Source organism: Scyliorhinus canicula, chromosome 2 (assembly GCF_902713615.1).
Source record: "Scyliorhinus canicula chromosome 2, sScyCan1.1, whole genome shotgun sequence".
Taxonomy (NCBI): domain Eukaryota; kingdom Metazoa; phylum Chordata; class Chondrichthyes; order Carcharhiniformes; family Scyliorhinidae; genus Scyliorhinus; species Scyliorhinus canicula.
This window is the reverse complement of record NC_052147.1, coordinates 194,246,711-194,254,861: the sequence shown is the minus strand read 5'-3', so window position 1 is coordinate 194,254,861 and position 8,151 is coordinate 194,246,711. Positions and strand designations below refer to the sequence as shown.

Here is an 8,151-nt window from a genome sequence, read left to right as displayed (position 1 = left end):
CTTTCGGAGCGCAGCTCCTTCCTCAGGTGAGGAAGGAGCTGCACTCCGAAAGCTCGTGTTTGAAATAAACTTGTTGGACTTTAACCTGGTGTTGTAAGACTTCTTACTAGGTGTGGTGGTATGATTTGCATAGCTGTCTGCCATTGGTGCAGAACACCGGCTTACCATTGACCCTGGTCGGTCATGTGCCTCTCGACCGATTGGTTGAGACCAGTCATGTGACGACTCTCCGATTGGTCGAGAGGCTGAGTTAACCACGCCTCCATACCGAGGTATAAATAGTCAGAACGCCCGGCGGTCGTCCATTTATTGTAGTCGACCGCAGGGCTATGTTCTAGCTTATTAAAGCCTAACTTTTGTATAGCAACTCGTCTCTCGTGCAATTGATGGTTCATCACTAGGGTCAAGAAAGGTAATGGTGAGAGCTGTGTGCTATCCGTGTATATGTGGAACCTGATATAATTAATACTTTCAGGTGATGCTGCAGAGGAGCAACATGTTAATAAGAAATAGAATGGAACCAAGGATGGATGTTTGGGGACACAGGTAACATTGTGGGAGGGGAAGAGAAGACACTGTCGGCGATTCTATGGCTACCTCTAAATAAATATAACTGGACCGGGGTGTGTGCAGTTGCACCAAGCTGGATAAAGGAGAAGAGGCATTGGAGAAGGATGGTGTGGTGAACCCTATTGCAAACACAGCAGGCAGTTTGAAAAAGATGAGGAGGGATAGTCTAACATGACTACAGTCACATAGGATACAATTTGTGACTTTGATGAGGAATAACGTCAAAATGAGTCTGAGAAAAATGTATTGTTTTTATCACAATAGCTTTTATTTAGGTCTGTGAGGTGCATGACAAAACTAGACATTGAAACTCCACAGGGTTTCTCCTGGCCTTCCACCATATCTCTGGTGAACAACTGACAGAAAAAACAAACAGAGAAATTATCAGACCAATCAGAGGGTTTTTTCCTGTTCAAGCCAGAAAGTGTGGCGATGCGACTGTCAGGTGAGGACAAGAACAGGTGTGGCCCTCAGGTCAAAGTGTGTCTCGACACGAGCTGCCCCAGGCAAATATTTGAAGAATGGGCTGTCTGGTTAAGATACCCGGGGGGCTGCCAGCGTCTTTTGACCCTTACGCTCAACATGAATTGGGGCCTCCAGGAGACACAGAGAATGATTAGGGCAAAAGAAATGCCATTCTAAAGGTGGCTTCAAATTGGCCTGTTGGTGAAGTAAAAGTAGATAATAATACAACTGAAAATGATAATCTGCACCATCTCTTGGGGGTTTTGCCAAACTTCTTGAAGAGGGGTGGGGGTCAGCGATTATCCCTCCTGAAACTGAATAGTTAGCATGCCATGAGAGTAGTTTTACATAAGTTACTTTATTAAGGATTGAGATGAATTATAGGACTGAGTAATCATTATTAACCACTAAACATGTATTTTTAGGACATAGCAGTAATAAGTAATCAAATGGGATTTAGGATAGCTAACTTGTCCGGAAGGACATCATTTCTGATATCTTGTCTTCGTGAAACAATGCAGGAAGCTGGTTTTGCTGTCCTGCTTCTCACAGACAATGAATGCACAGCAAATTACTAGTAGACATAGCTGTCAGGATGAGGATCAATCATGCACTGCTTGCAATTCTATTGGGTGAAGTTTAAACATTGCTTGCAATTATACTGGATAAGTTTAAACGTAGCAGCTTCAGGGATTGGATCGCGTCCAACTGGGGTGGACTATTGATTTTTGAAAATTGTATAAGTACTATGTTCTGGCCTTTGTTCAGCAGAACAGGTCTTGGCAGCTATCCAGGTCTGTTCTTCCTGTACATGTATCAAGCTTGATTGAATAGCCATCTTGTCCAGGTTGTCAATGTGTTTTTTTCCTCTCTGTACTGAGTTGAGCCACAGTGAATAACCCCACGTAGCCAGGTCTTGAAACCGCTCCTACACTTCTGCTGCAGTTATTTAAAAAAAAAACATTTGATTAAGGCATTTATGGTTTTATAACAATAAACAATACAAATACAAGTGTAAACATAGTTCAGTGCATAATCCATCCCTCCATCTCCCACTGTTCCCACCTACTCTAAACACAAATAACCTAACTCTTCCTCGACCCGCCCCCCTTAACCCCCTCACCCTTATTGAATCTGCTGACAGTTTAGTTTTCTCCGAAGAAGTCGATAAACGCTTGCCACCTCCGGACCCCTGATTTCGGGGGCTTTGAGTCCCTCCACGCTAACAATATCCAGCTCCGGGCTAATAAGGAGGCAAAGGCCAAGACATCAACCTTTCTCGCCCCCTCGACTCCTGGATCTTCCGACACTCCAAAAATCGCCACCTCTGGACTTGGCGCAACCCTCGTCTTTAGCACTCTGGACATGACATCTGCAAATCCCTGCCAGTATACCCTAAACTGCGGGCATGCCCAAACCATGCGGACATGGTTTGCGGGCCCTCCCGTGCACCTCAAACATCTGTCCCCCCACCCCAAAGAACTTGCTCATCCGGGCCACTGTCATGTGTACCCGGTGAACCACCTTGAACTTCAAATTGACAACCTGGCACATGATGAGGACATGTTGACTCTGCTCAAAGCATCCTCCCAAAGCCCCGCCTCTACCTCCCCTCCCAGCTCATCTTCCCATTTCCGATTAAACTCACCTATCTGGGTTTCCTCCCACTCCATAAGTCTTTATAGATTTCCGAAACCTTCCCTTCCCCCACCCCATTCTCAAAACTACGTTGTCCTGTACCCGCTATGGTAGAAGCGGAAAGGTTGAAACCTGCCTTCGCACAAAATCCCTTATCTGCAGATATTGAAACCCATTCCCTCCCGGCAATGCCAAATCCTCTAAACGTGGAAAGCTCCCATCAATAAATAGATTCCTCAGCCTCTCAATCCCTGCTCTCTGCCACCTCCGAAACCCCCCATCCAGCCTCCCGGGGACAAACCGGTAGTTGTGACAAATTGGAGCCCACACTGACACTCCCTCCACTCCCATATGCTTCCGCCACTGCCCCCAAACTCTCAGGGCCGCCACTACCTCTGAGTTTATGGACTACTGAGCCGGTGAGTACGGCAGAGGAGCTGTTACCAATGTCCCCAAACTTGTACTCTTACACGAGGATGCCTCCACCAGCTCCCATACTGACCCCCCCCCCCCCCCCCCCCCCCCCACTACCCACTTCCTAATCATGGCGATATTTACCACCCAGTAATAGTTCCTAAGGATCTGCAGTTCCAGCCTCCCCCCCCCCCCCCCCCCCACCCCGACTTGGCTCCTTTCTAACAGCACTTTCTTTACTCACGGGGTTTTACCCGCCCACAGAAATCCAGAGATTACCCTATTCACCCGCTTAAAAAAGGCCTTTGGTATGAAAATAGGGAGGCACGGAAAAACAAACAAATATCTCGGGAGAACCGTCATTTTTACGATCTGTACCCTCCCCGCCAGTGACAATGGGAGCATGTCCCACCTCCAAAAGTCCTCTTTCATTTGTTCAACTAACCAGTTCAAATTTAATTTATGTAGGTGCTCCCATCTCCGTGCCACCTGAATACCCAAGTAACGAAAACTCCCTCCCACCACTTTTCATGACAGTTCCCCCAGTCACCTCTCCTGCCCTCTCGCCTGGATCACAAAAACTTTACTATTGCCCATATTCAATTTGTACCCCGAGAACCGGCCAAATTCCCCTAAGAAATATAGAGGAGTAGGTTGTCTGCATATAACAAGACCCTGTGTTCCAACCTCCCCCCACCCGGACTAGTCCCTTCCAGTCTTTGACGCTTTTGGCTCCATCACCAGTGGCTCTACAGCCAATGCAAATAACAGTGGGGAGAGAGGATACCCTTGCCTTGTCCTCCGGTCTAAAGTAGTCTGAACTCATCCGGTTCGTCCGCACACTTGCCACTGGTGCCTGACACAGCAACCGAACCCAGTCAATAAAGCCCTGCCCAAACCGTCCCAGGACTTCCCACAAATAATTCCATTCCATCTGGTCTAAGGCCTTTTCCGCATCCATAGCGACCACTACCTCTCGGAGGGTATGATGATCACGTTTAGGAGTCTTCTAACCTTGGCCGTTAGCTACCTGCCTTTAACAAACCCTGTCTGGTCTTCCCCTATCAAACCCGGAACACAGTCCTTGAGGCCAAAATTTTGGCCAACAATTTGGCATCGCCATTCAGTAGGGAGATTGGTCTGTATGGCCCACATTGCTCTGGGTCCTTCTCCCGCTTCAGGATCAATGAGACCGAGGCCTGTGACATTGTTGGGGGAAGAACACCCCGCTCCCTTGCCTCATTAAATTCCCTCACCAGCAGCAGGCCCAGCATCCCAGAAAATGTCTTGTAAAATTCCACAGGCTCACCATCCGGTCCGGAGGCTTTGCCGGACTGCATGGTCTCCAATCCCTCTACTACTTCTACAATCCCAATCGGGGTTCGCAACCCTTCCACTGGCCCTTCCTCCATCTTCAGTAACTCCGACCCTTCCAAAAACTGCCTCATCCCCTCCACCCCAGCTGGGGTTCTGACTCATACAGCCAACTATAAAACTCCTTGAACACCCCATTCACCCCTGCTGGGTCCAAAACTGTGTTCCCCCCTCTGTCCTTCACTCTTCCTCTCTCCCTTGCTGCTTCCCTCTTCCTTAGCTGGTGTGCTAGCATCCTACTGGCCTTCTCACCATACTCATATATCGCCCACCTCACCTTCCTCAACTGCCCCACTGTCTTCCCTGTGGATAGCAGATCAAACTCCATCTGCAGCTTTCTGCCGCTCCTTCAACAATCCTGCCTCAGAGTATCTTCTGTCCACCTGGAGTATTTTCCCAAACAGCCTATCGACCTCTCCCCGCTCCACCTTCTCCCTATGAGCTCGTATCGAAATTAGCTTACCCTGACCATGGCCTTCAACACTTCCCATACTATTGCTGCCAAAACTTCCCCATCATTTATCTTCAAATAGTTCTGGATGGCATCCCTCACCCGCCTGTACATCTCCTCATCTGCTAACAGTCCTCCATCCAATCTCCATTGCGGACGCTGACCCCCCTCCTTACCCGTAAATCCATCCAGTGTGGGGCATGACCCGACAACTATCGGCGAATACTCGGTATCCACCACCCCCGCCAAAAAAAAACCCTGTTCAAAATGAAAAATACCAATCCGGGAGTACAACTATGTGTACGTGGGAAAAAAAAGAAAACTCCTTTGCCCTTGGCAATCCAAACCTCCACTGGTCCACCCCCCCCATCTGTTCTCCAGATCCTCCACCTTCTCCTGCAGCCTTTTCTGGTGGTCCCTAATCAGATCCATCTCCACTGCCATCGCGGTTAGCTGGTCCTCTTGCTCAGCCACCTTCTCTTCCACCTTCTGGATCGCCAGTCCCTGGGCTTCCAATCTTTGCTCCACCCAATCAATCCCCTTCTTAATGGGGTTCAGGTACTCCTGTCTTTGCTTGACGAAGCTCTCCTGAAGGAATTACACCAGCTGCTCCGTTGACCACTGGGCTGGTAATCCCAGCTTCTGAGCCTCCGCCATGTTTTCCTGTGCTGAAGACTCCACTCTCTTCTTTGCCCAACAATCTCTTCTTTGCAGACCATTTCTGGTCCATGACTTCATAAACTGGTGGGGTATTCCTCCTCTCTGCCTCACCAGTCCCTAATTTTTCAGCTCAAATCCCCCATAAGTCAGGGGAAAAGGTCCCAAAAGACCACCACGAGCGGGAGCTCCCAAATAAGCGACCTGTGACGCCATGGCCGCCACCGGATATCCTTCTGCAGTTATGACAGGAAACTCTTGAGAACCCTGAAAAAAAATGAGGGCTTCCGTTTTTTTAAGAATAGAAAGACATTAGATTATAATTGTCCCATCGAAGAGTAGAAAAGATATAAAGAATTAGCCTCTTCATTGTTGGAGGGTTGGAGGAAATGCATATTGATATCATGAATTCTGAAGCAATCAGGAAATGAGTGGTGGGAGTTTGAAGATGACTGCTGATGGCTGTTGATTCAAAGAAGGGATGGATCAGGGAATAACAAAACCCCAGAGAACTACTGAATTAATGGAAAATTGTTTCACTGAAACTGGATTGTTTTAAGCCTGGTTCACGGCAGGCGACCATGGCCAGAACTTGACACTAAATGTATCAATTATATTCCTTTAATACATTTCAAGAAACAAGTAAAATTTCCCAATCTACCTTTTCATTAAAATGTTATAAGTGATCAGACAACAACTTGACGATATAAATATCTTTATCCTGAATCTAAAATAAAGTTTATTATGAACATTGGAACTCGTACAAGAAACCATCTGGTCAGAATTAGCAAATAGTAAAACATACCTGTATACCAATTTCTAGTTTAAAATCCATATCAAATGAAAAGAAAAAAGAATGCTTAACCCGTCAAACAACCTTACGAGCAGTATGGCCATAAATGATTTAATCTGTCCACATTTTGCAATGTATAAGCATGGTATCTTTGTTGAAAGATTTTTTTCAATGACCTACTTTAACGTCCAATCAGATCATTCTTTCATAAAGCAGAGGTCAAATAACTGAATTAGCTTAATCCCATCAATTACTGCAATTACTGTCTGATCAAATTAGTCAGACTGTGAGCATGGATGTAGAGTTTTTAATTCCAGGATCAGTGCTCTGTCTTCCGTATTCTACAGCTCAAGCATGAGGGAATCTGGTCCTTTTATATACTTTTCTTTTCGAAAAGCCTGTAGTTCTTCAGCATTCCTCTCATGTTCAGCCTGCAGAAGGTTCACACTCTTGATCTTGCTTGATGACATGCTGTTTGTTTTTTTACTCAACGTCAATGCATCAGTTCTGCACTCTTGCTGTTTACTCAATTATATTTTGAGAATCAAAAAAAAATTAAAAGTACAAGCCATGTACCCGAATGATAAAATGGGTACCATATACAGGGAATGTGTTTGTGTTTGCTGAAACAGTGAGAATAAAGAGTCTTGTATTTGAAGGCGTGTTTGAAAATAGACATAGTGTGGAATCTTCTATTCTGGCAATTAGGTTTGGTGGCGGATGGGAAAATTGGAATGATTCCTGCTGTGTGGCGTAACGGCTGAACACACACAACCTTCTGTTATTCAGCTCATTAATTATGTATCCAGGAGCAGCTTGGCGAGTTGTGTGGCCAGATGGACAGGAAGTCACCCGCCCTGTCATTCATTGCCTCATGGAGTCAAAGGTCACGGCGCCATATTTAAATTGAACCTGGAAGGACATACACCTACTGTAGGCCAGGAGCTCCAGATTCTGAATCGATCAGAATGCCGACAAGGTGAAAGCAATCTTCAGTCCATGATTCAGTGACATCTCTCTGGAGACTATCCTCTCGAAAGTCCATAAGACAGGAGGTTCTGTCTCCTCAGGATGGGAGCAGGAGTTCCTCCCAAATGGCCATGTGGCTTGGGAGGAGGTCGCTGGGATGGTTAGAGCCTATGGGAAGAGAATGAATGATCTGAGCAATAAGTGAAATATTTGTTCACTGCAAACTCACACTCTGATAAGGACACCAGGCAATCCAAGGGTTAGGGTGTGCAGGAATGTCACACATGATAAGCAGATGGGACATCAGCACTGAATGCGTACCAGCCACTTTAAGCTCTCCATCTCATATTAGTGCCTGGACAAATGGTTTCTTAATCACTTATTGGGGAGGAATCAGCAGCGACATTAGGCATGCATGTTTTGAGCTGCGCATTCACCCACTGGCCTCGCAGTCAATCCTTCTGTCTTTCTGCAGGACTAGCTATCTCATAACAAGAGAGAACATGTGTTATATTTTTAAATCACCTCAAAGAGAAAAAGAGGTGCCACTACTTGAATTTTCTAAAAACCACAATCCAAGTTTTCTCCTGGAGATCTTACTTCATTCAAGTCTAAGATGGAAGACATAAACAAAAGCCCAACCATACACACTGTTGACGTCGCCACAGATCACGTGATGTTGGGCAGCACAGTGGGTAGCACTGTTGCTTCACAGCTCCACGGTCCCAGGTTAAATTCTCGGCTTGGGTCCCTGTCCATCCAGAGTCTGCATGTTCTCCCCGTGTCTGCGTGGGTTTCCTCCGTGTGCTCTGGTTTCCTC

The 8,151-nt window shown here is 46.5% G+C and overlaps 1 long non-coding RNA gene across 1 annotated transcript; it reads right to left on the bottom strand.

Annotated features, from left to right (window-relative positions):
- Positions 1-816: 816 nt before the first annotated feature.
- Positions 817-6,505, bottom strand: LOC119962436. The gene is made up of 2 exons (XR_005459873.1): positions 6,375-6,505; positions 817-1,974 (listed from the first exon to the last, which is right to left on the bottom strand). It is a non-coding gene; the product is annotated as an uncharacterized LOC119962436 (long non-coding RNA).
- Between the last annotated feature and the right edge of the window lie 1,646 nt (positions 6,506-8,151).